This window comes from Nomascus leucogenys, unplaced genomic scaffold (genome assembly GCF_006542625.1).
Source record: "Nomascus leucogenys isolate Asia unplaced genomic scaffold, Asia_NLE_v1 000850F_79914_qpd_obj, whole genome shotgun sequence".
Lineage (NCBI taxonomy): Eukaryota > Metazoa > Chordata > Mammalia > Primates > Hylobatidae > Nomascus > Nomascus leucogenys.
Genome location: NW_022096438.1, coordinates 23,431 through 33,287, shown reverse-complemented (window position 1 = coordinate 33,287; position 9,857 = coordinate 23,431). Strand labels below are relative to the sequence as shown.

At 36.9% G+C, this 9,857-nt stretch overlaps 1 non-coding gene across 1 annotated transcript; it reads left to right on the top strand.

The window, feature by feature from the left end:
* The first annotated feature begins 4,279 nt into the window (after positions 1-4,279).
* LOC115833926 lies at positions 4,280-4,350 on the top strand. The gene has a single exon (XR_004029129.1). It is a non-coding gene; the product is annotated as a small nucleolar RNA SNORD56 (small nucleolar RNA).
* The last annotated feature ends 5,507 nt before the right edge of the window (positions 4,351-9,857 follow it).

The window sequence follows — 9,857 nt, the reverse complement described above, 5'->3', positions numbered from 1 at the left end:
ATTTCTTAAATACAATGCAACTTTATGTTTAATTTAACTAATTTAATTTTTTTTGAGACAAGGTCTAGCTCTGTTGCCCAGGCTGGAGTGGAGTGGAGTGGTGTGAATATGGTTCAGTGAAACCTCCACCTCCCTGGCTCAAGTGATCCTCCTTCCTCAGCCTCCCGAGTAGCTAGGACCACAGGCATGCGCCACCATAGCCAGCTAATTTCTTTTTTATCTTTTGTAGAGATGGGTTCTCACTTGTCCACGCTGGTCTCAAACTACTGGGCTCAAAGGATCCTCCTGCCATGGCCTCCCAAAGTGCTTGGATTTATAGGTGTGTGCCATAGCACCAGGCCTAAGCAACTTTAGAAAAGCCTTTTTTTCTTTCATGAAAACAGTTGTAGATATTTTCCTTATGGAATTTATTTGTGATAATATATTTTAATAGATGGTTTAATTTGTTAAATAATTTGTCTCAGATAATAATAACTGATTAATATTAAAACTACAAAACAAGTAGGGTCTTCTTTTACTATGAAAAATGAAAGTTGATTCTGACATCTATGTAAACATTTTAAATATTCAAAGTATATAAATGTGAAGTCCTATCAAGAGTAATTAGACAAGAGAAAGAAATAAAGGGCATTCAAATTGGAAAGGAGGACATCAAATTGTTCCTGTTTGCAGATGACACGATCTTATATACAGGAAAACCTGAAGACTCTACCAGAAATCTTTTAGAACAAACAAATTCAGTGAAGTTGCAAGACACAAAACTAATATACAAAAATTGGTAGCATTTATATATATGAACAACAAACTAGCTGAAAAAGAAATCAAGAAGGCAAACCTATTTACAATAGTTACCAAAAAAAAAAAAACTAGACATAAATGTAACCAAGGAGGTAAAATGAAAACTACAAAACACTGATGAAAGAAATTGAAGAAGATACAAACAAATGAAAAGTAGAAAGTAGAACAGAGGATACTGCAGGCTGAAAAGGGTAGGGAGAAAGGAGGGATAGTAAGAGATTTGTTAATGGATACAAAATTACAGCTAGGTAGGGGTAGTAAGTTCTAGTGTTCTATAGTACTGTAGATGACATTCATGCTCATGGATCAGAAATACTAATGTTGTTAAAGTGGCAGTACTACTTAAAAGCAACCTACAGATTTAATGCAATCTCTATCAAAATACCAATGAACATTCTTCACAAAATTAAAAAAAAAATCCAAAGAGATTGTATGGAATCAAAAAATATCCTGAATAGCCAAAGCAATCCTAAGCAAAAAGAACAAAGCTGGATGTATCATGCTACCAGACTTCAGAATATACTACAAAGCTGTAGTGACCAAAACATCATGGTATTGGCATAAAAACAGACACACAGACCTATGGAACAGAATAAAGAACCCAGAAAATCCACATATCTCAGCCAATTGATTTTTTACAAAGATGCCAAGAACACTCATTGGGGAAAGGATAGTCTCTTCAATAAATGGTGTTTGGAAAACTGGATATCAAAATGCAGAAGAACGAAACTAGACCCCTGCCTCTCACCCTATACAAAAATCAACTCGAAGTATCTCAAATACCCAAATATAAGACCCAAAATGGTAAAGCTACTAGAAGAAAACATAGGGGAGATCCTTCAGGAAATTGTTCTGGGAAAAGATTTTATGAATAAGGCATCAAAAGCACAGGCAACAAAAGAAAAAATAAACAAATGGGATCACATCAAGCTAAAAAGCTTCTGCACAGCAAAGGAAATAATAAAGTGAGTGAAAAGACAACCTACAGAATGGGAGAAAATATAAACTACTCATCTGGCAGGAAATTAATATCAAGAATATACAAGGAATTCAAACATATCAATAGCAAAGAAACCCAACAATCTAATTAAATATAAGCAAATGCTCTGAACAGACATTTCTCAAAATAAGACATACAAATGACCAACAAATATATGAAAAAATGTTCAACACCACTAATCAGCAGGGAAATGCTAATCAAAGCCACAGTGAGGCAACATCTCACCCCAGTTAGGATGGCTATTATAGAAAAGACAAAAATAAATGCTGGCAAAGATGTGAAGAAAAGGGACTTTTTTTTTTTTTGACAGTCTCATTCTCCGTCCAGGCTGGAGTGCAGTGGTGGTGTAATCTGGCTCCCTCTGCTTGTAGGGTTCAAATAGTTCTCCTGCCTCAGCCTCCTGAGTAGCTGAGGAAAAAGGAACTCTCACACACTGTTGGTAGGAATATACATTAGTGCAGCCAGTATGGAGAACAGTATTGAAACCCCTCAAGCAGTCCCACTACTGGGAATTTATCCAAAGGAAAGAAAAGCATTATAATGGAGAGCCATCGGCATGCCCACGTTTATTCCAACAGTATTCACAATAGCCAAGATATGGAATCAACCTAGGTTTCCAACAACAGATGAATGGATTTTAAAAATGTGGTATATATATACCAAGGAAGGCTATTTAGCCATAAAAAAGAATAAATAAAATGCTGTCATTCTCAGCAACATGGATGGAACTGGAGGATATTATGTCAAGCAAAATAAGCCAGGAATAGAAAGTTCAACACCACATGTTCTCACTCATGCAGAAGCTAAAAAAAAGTTGATCTCATAGAAGTAAAAAGTAGAAGAGCGAATACTGCAGGCTGAAAAGTGTAGGGAGAAAGGAGGGATAGTAAGAGATTTGTTAATGGGTACAAAATGACAGTTAGGTAGGAGTAATAAGTTCTAGTGTTCTATAGTACTGTAGATGACTATAGTTAACAATACTATATTATGTAGTTTAAAATACCAAGGAGTAGTTTGAATGTTCCCAACACAAAGAAATAAAAAATGTTTGAGATGATAGATATGCTAATTACCCTGATCTGATCACCATCTACATGTATTGAAACATCCCCATATAGCCATGAATATGTATAATCTTTGTCAATTTAAAAAGTAAAAAAAAAAATCTTGAAGAATGCATTTGAAGAACTTGTACTCAAGAAATCAGCTTATTTCAAGAACTTGAGTCTCCTTGGAATTTGTGTTTTCTAGACCAGTATTTCTCCAAATTAAAGCAAATTTGGGCTGGGCATGGTGGCTCATGCCTATAATCTCAGCACTTTGAAAGGCCGAGGCTGGCAGATCACTTGAGGTCAGGAGTTCGAGACCAGCTGACCCAACATTGTGAAACCCTGTCTCTACTAAAAATACAAAAATTAGCTGGGCATGATAGCATGCGCCTGTAATCCCAGATACTTTGTAGGCCGAGGCAGGATAATTGCTTAAACTGGAGAGGTGGAAGCTGCACTGAGCCAAGATTGCACCACTACACTCCAGCCTGGGCAACAGAGCAAGACTCTGTCTCAAAAAAAAAAAAAAAAGCGAATTTAGTTCACTTTGGTATTGTGTCAAAATGTAGATTCTTTTAAAGTAAATCCAGAGAATTTAGATGTAGTTGAAGCTTGTAATCTGTTCTTAATTGTTTCAATAAAAATAAAATATTTAGATTTAGAGTAAATCTAAAGTGAGGCCCGAAGCTGCTCCCAGGTGATACTGATGCTGCTCATTTTTGCCCAAATTTTGAGTCACAAGGTTCTAAATTAGTGGTTTGAAGTCCTACATGCGTAATCACTTGGGGAGCTCAATTAACACCCAGCAACAGACTAATTATTAATAAATCAGAAACTTCAGTATTAGGCTTCAATCATTGGCAACTTTTTGTTTTTTTTTTTTGAGGTGAGTCTCCCACTGCCACCCAGGCTGAAGCGCACTGGCACGATCTTGGCTCACTGCAAGCTCCGCCTCCTGGGTTCATGCCATTCTCCTGCCTCAGCCTCCTGACTAGCTGGGACTACAGGTGCCCACCACCACACTCAGCTAATTTTTTTGTATTTTTAGTAGAGACGTGGTTTCACCGTGTTAGCCAGGATGGTCTTGATCTCCTGACCTCGTGATCCACCCGCCTCGGCCTCCCAAAGGGCTGGGATTACAGGCGTGAGCCACCACGCCCAGCCAATCATTGGCATTTTTAAAGGTCCCAGGTGATTCTAATGTGAGGTCTTTACAGACATCTTGTAAGTTAAAAACCATAAAGTGTAAAATTGTCTTTGCCTCCCTTTTGGAAACCGCAAATGAATGTCAAAGTTGGAACAGAAGTAGAAAGCATACAAAAATGAACTTGACAATACCCATCTACAGATCCGTGATAGGTATTTGTGTACAGCTTGACCTACGTGACATTTAAGGTCGGTTTGCTCCTATTATTATGAAGAATAAATTCTAGTACAATGATGGCAATATTTTTCGTCGAAAGCAGTTCACCCATTGAGTGTTGATACCATGGGTCTGAGTGAAGCTGAGGGTGGAAGAAACACAGGGCGAGGGAGCGGGATAGTTTGCCCCTTCAAGGACTGACAGGAAATAACACAAAAGTGGGGGGGGCGGTGGGAAGAATAAAGTCCACCTTCTGAGTAAAGCAAAGCAAAGTGTTCTCAGCCAATCCAAGTGGCGCCTGTAAATACCATTATCTAGAGAAAGTATGATTAAAGACGTGGCTTTTGTTTGTAGGAAGGTAAGAAGTTTCTGGATATTTGTACTGAGTAGGAATCAAGATTTCTCAGTAGAGATGCTAGAAGAAAATCAGCGTCTGGTCCAGGAAAAAAAAAAAAAAAAAGAAAAGTTCTCTGAATTTTTCTGCTTGAATTCCATGAACTCAAAGTTGTAATTTAGTCTTTAAACATAACAGTGAGTCATAATATTGCCTACGTATACGAGGAAGAAAATGTTGTTTTACCTATCTTACCAATGGGGAAAAAGTGGCTCATATAGCAGCCTCGACTTCCAACTAACCTTTCAGGTTACTTAGCCTCAAATCCATTCCACTACAATACAAGTGTGTGCTCTAAGTAGAAAGTAGAAGGATAGTTACCAGAGGCTGAGGTGGGAGAAGGGGAGGAAGGGAGTGGGAGCCTGTTGATCAAAGGGTACAAAGTTTCAGATATGGTAGGAACAAGTTTTGAGATCTATAGCACAGCAGAGTGACTGTAGTCAATAATAATGTACTACATACTTCAAAATAATAGTAAATTTCATGTCTCACCATAAAAAATGATGGGTAAGTGAGGCGATGGATATGTTCATTAGCTTGATTTAATCATGCCACCTTATATATATATAAATATGTGTGTGTGTGTGTGTGTATCGCACATTGTACCCTATAAATGTATACAATTATGGTTTGTCAATCAAAAACATTTATATAAATTTTTTAAATATCTGTATGCTAATAGAGATATTACAATCAGTGCCCATAGAGGAAGAAGGAGGATGTTGGATGAGTCTATTTTCTTCTGATCCAAGTGACTCTGCATGAAGCTTAAAAAAGTCAATTACCTCCTTTCCTTTTTTCTAAGTAGCTCTGTTGAGGTATAGGTGACCTTCAATAAACTCCACATACTTAAAACTGCAGAATTTGAGAAGTTTTGACATATATAAATGTACGTGTGTAAGACCACCACCATAATCAAGATAATAAACATCAATCACCTAAAAATTTCCTTGTGCCACTTTTTGTTTTGTTTAAGATGGGATCTTGTCATGTTGCCCAAGCTGTTCTCAAACTCCTGGGTATAATTAATCCTCCTGCCTCAGCCTTACACAATGCTGGGATTACAGGCCTGAGCTACTGTGCTTGGCCTCCTTATGCCACTTTGTAATCCCACTCTCCTGACCTTCCCTGCTGCTCCTCTCCAAGCAACCACTGATCTGCTTTCTGTCACTATAGATAAGTCTGCATTGTCTAGAATGTTATATAAATGGGTCATAGAGTATACACTTGTTGTTTTTGCCTGGCTTCTTTCACTCAATATTTGTTATGAGATTTGTCCTTGTTATGTGCATACATTTTTATTGCAAAATAGTGTTTGATTGTGTGACTATATCAGTTTGTTTAACCTTTTATAGTACTTGTTAATGGAAATCTTTGTTGTTTCCAGGTTGAGGGTATAATTCTTTGTTTGTTTGTTTGTTTTGAGATGAAGTCTCACTCTGTCACCCAGGCTGGAGTGCAATGGCATGATCTCGGCTCACTGCAACCTCTGCCTCCCAGGTTCAAGCGATTCTCCTGCCTCAGTCTCCCAAGTAGCTGGGATTACAGGTATGCACCACCCTGCCCGGCTAATTTTTGTATTTTTAATGGAGACAGGGTTTCATCATGTTGGCCAGGCTGGTCTCAGACTCCCGGCCTCAGGTGATCCACCCTCCTCGGCCTCTCAACTTGTTAGGTGGCATGAGCCACCAAGCCCAGCCTGAGGGTGTAATTTTTAAAAAGCTTCTGTGAACACTCATGTACAAGTCTTTATATGGACATATGCTTTTGTTTCTCTTGAGTAATACCTAGGAATGAAATGGCTGGACCATCTCCCTGTTTTCTGACAGCATCCAATTAGAGCAAACCCCTTCTTTCTTAGACATTCACTTATCTCCCAACCAAAGGGTAAGTCCTATAATAGGTTCCTTTTAACATCCTATTACTGAGACACCCATCGGTTTCTCTTGGTATGTGTTCCCCTTGGAGCAGGCCAGGCATGGTGGCTCATACCAGTAGTTCTAGCACTTTAGGAGGCCGAGGTGGGAGGATCACTTAAGGTCAGGAGTTCGAGACCAGCCTGGCCAACATGATGAAACCCCATCTCTACTAAAAATACAAAAATAAGCCCAGCATGGTGGTGGGCACCTGTAATTCCAGCTACTAGGAAGGCTGAGGCAAGAGAATTGCTTGAACCTAGGAGGAGGAGGTTACAGTGAGCCGAGATCATGCCATTGCACTCCAGCCTGGGTGACAGAGCAAGACTCCATCTCAAAAAAAAAAAAGAAAAAAGAAAGTTGTAGCAAATGTAATTAATTATGAGTGTGTTTCTAGAGGTCTTTGCCTGTAATTATTGTCTGGAATTTTTTTCTATTTTACTTAAATCATCTGGTATATTGGCATAAAGTTCTTCAAAGTATTTTCTTACAATTCTTTTAATATCTATAAAATCTACAGCCATATCACCTTTTTCATTCCTGATATTGGTAATTTGTACTTCATTTCCTTATCAGTTTTACTAATGGTTTTATCAAGTTTATTGATCTTCTCAAAGACCAATAGATTTTGGGTTTATTGATCTCAATTGTTTTTGTTTTCTGTATCACTGAATTTTGCTAAGATTATTACTTCTGTGATTCTGCATACTTTAGTTTGAATTTCTATTCTTCTTCTAGTTCTTATGATAAAATATGAACTTATTGATTTGAGATCTTTTTTTTTCTTTTCTAATATGTAGGCTTTTAAGTTTAATATGTAGTGCTAAAAATTTCCCTCTCAAGTACTGCTTTACTTGCATTCCATACACTTTCCTTTGTTGTGTTTTCACTTTAAAACACTTCCTGATTTCTCTTTAGATATCCTCTCTGAGTCATAGGTTATTTAAAATATGTTATTTGGTTTCCAAATAATTGGGAATTTTTCAGATATCTTTATGTTACTGATTTCTAATTTAATTCCATTGTGCTCAGAAAATGTATTTTGTGTAACTTGAACCATTTCAAACTTGGTTAGCTTTATGCCCCAGAATATGAACTATCCTGTTAAATGTTTTCTGTAATGTTGAAAAAAAATGCACGATCTGCTGTTGTTGGTTGACAGTGTTGCACCATCTTATATGTTTCTATTGATTTTATGTCTGCTTTTTCTATCAACTGTTGACAGAGAAGTTTAAAAATCCATTATAATTAGGAACGTGTTCAATTCTTCTTGCAGTTCTATCAGTGTCTGCTTTATGTATATTGAAAGTTTGTTCATAGGTGCATAAATGTTTAGGATGATTATGTCCTCTCGATAAGTTGATCACTTTATGATTCTAAAATGACCTAATTTTATCACTGCTAATATTCTTTGCTCTTAAATATACTTCCTCTAATGTATTAATAACTACTCTTGTTTTTTTACTAGTGTTATCAAGTTACATCTTTTTTCTATTCTTTTCTTTTAACCAATTTGTTTTTATAGTTAAAGTTCATTTCTTATATGGCATATATAACTGTGTCTTTTGTATCTTGTTCTTCTTAACCTGGCTTTTTATTGGAATGTTTACATCGTATAATTTTAATGTGATTATTAGTACGGTAAAGTTTAATTTTATCATCTTACTATTTTCTTTTTTCTTTCTTTTTGCTTTTTTATGTGGTTTTTTGTTTGTTTGTTATGTTTTGGTTTTTTTGTCCTGACCATGGAAAAGACAGCTATTTGTTTTCTATTTGTTACAAGTATTCTTTTCCTCTTCTTCTTCTTTTGGATTGAGTATTTTATGATTAAATTTTATCTACTTTTTTGCTTGTTAGCTGTATGTTTTGTTATTTTAGTGACTGCTTTAGGGTATATATCTTTAAATTATCAGTTTACCTGTGAATGATATTATACCACTTCATGTGTAGTAAAAGCACTTTACAATAATACACATCCATTTCTTCTCTACATGTATATTGCAATAATATACATCTATTTCTTGTCTACATTCAGTACAATAATATACGTTCATTTCTTAAATCATATGGGTAAGATATTTGTTGACTTAGGACAAACAGCATGAAAGACTAGAGAAATTCAAAGAATGATAGTTGAGGGTAGCTGCCTCTAACAGCAAAGGGTATCTCAAAGAAGGATATAAATACTGTTGCTTAATTATCATTCAGTAACATTCTAAAACTTTGAGACTGATATCCTCCTTTTCTCTCACACAAATTCTTATTTCTTGCAAGTGAAAGGCTGAGGTTGTTATAAACAACTGCCGAGTTTGTTTCTGTCACTTGACAAACTGCAAGGTCGGTTGAATCCGGGTTTTGGAATCTCTTTTTTCTTTTTCTTTTTTTTTTTTTTTTTTTGAGACGGTGTCTCCCTCTGTCTCCCAGGCTGAGTGCAGTGGCGCGATCTTGGCTCACTGCAAGCTCCGCCTCCCGGGCTCAAGCCATTCTCCTGCCTCAGCCTCCCAAGTAGCTGGGACTACAGGTGCCCACCACCATGCCTGGCTTTTTTTTTTTTTTTTTTGTATTTTTAGTAGAGACGGGGTTTCACTGTGTTAGCCAGGATGGTCTTGATCTCCTGACCTTGTGATCCGCCCGCCTCGGCCTCCCAAAGTGCTGGGATTACAGGCGTGAGCCACCGCGCCCGGCCTGGAATCTCTTAACTGAAAGTCTGAGCACTGATTTTAAAAAAGCAAGATACCAAACACTGGAATGTGAATATACAGAGGTACTTAGAGGATTTAGAGTCCAGCTTTCCAGCCTGTGTGGTCCCTCCTTTCCCTGAGGAAAATGAGCCTCCTAGACTCTCACTCAAAGGAATTTTCCTACTTTTAAAGAAAATATCCATAGTCTTCATAACTCATTGTCTCTCAAATAGTAACCAGGTTAAAATTGAATCAAACCCAAAAAGGCTTTTTCCATAGCATATCCTTATAAATAATGCTTACACACTGCAAGAATTACAGATTTTAGCAATTTATATTGGCCACTATCTTACAAATGCATGGATTATAGATTCTGGGGATAAATGACAAAAATGAAAATTTTAGATTAGGATGAATTTACTAATGTAATGTGTTTACCAGACATTGTATGTTCAAGGTGCTAGCTCAGGTACCTGGAAGTAGTCTTAGTTAATTGATCATCATTGGTCTTTGTATGTACTTCTTGATTCACAAAAATCTAACCTCATAGAACAGTGGAATGCTTTTTGATGACTCAGACACAGTAGCATTTTCTAATTAAAAACAAAAACCAAAACGGAGTCTCACTCTGTTGCCAAGGCTGGAGTGCAACGGCA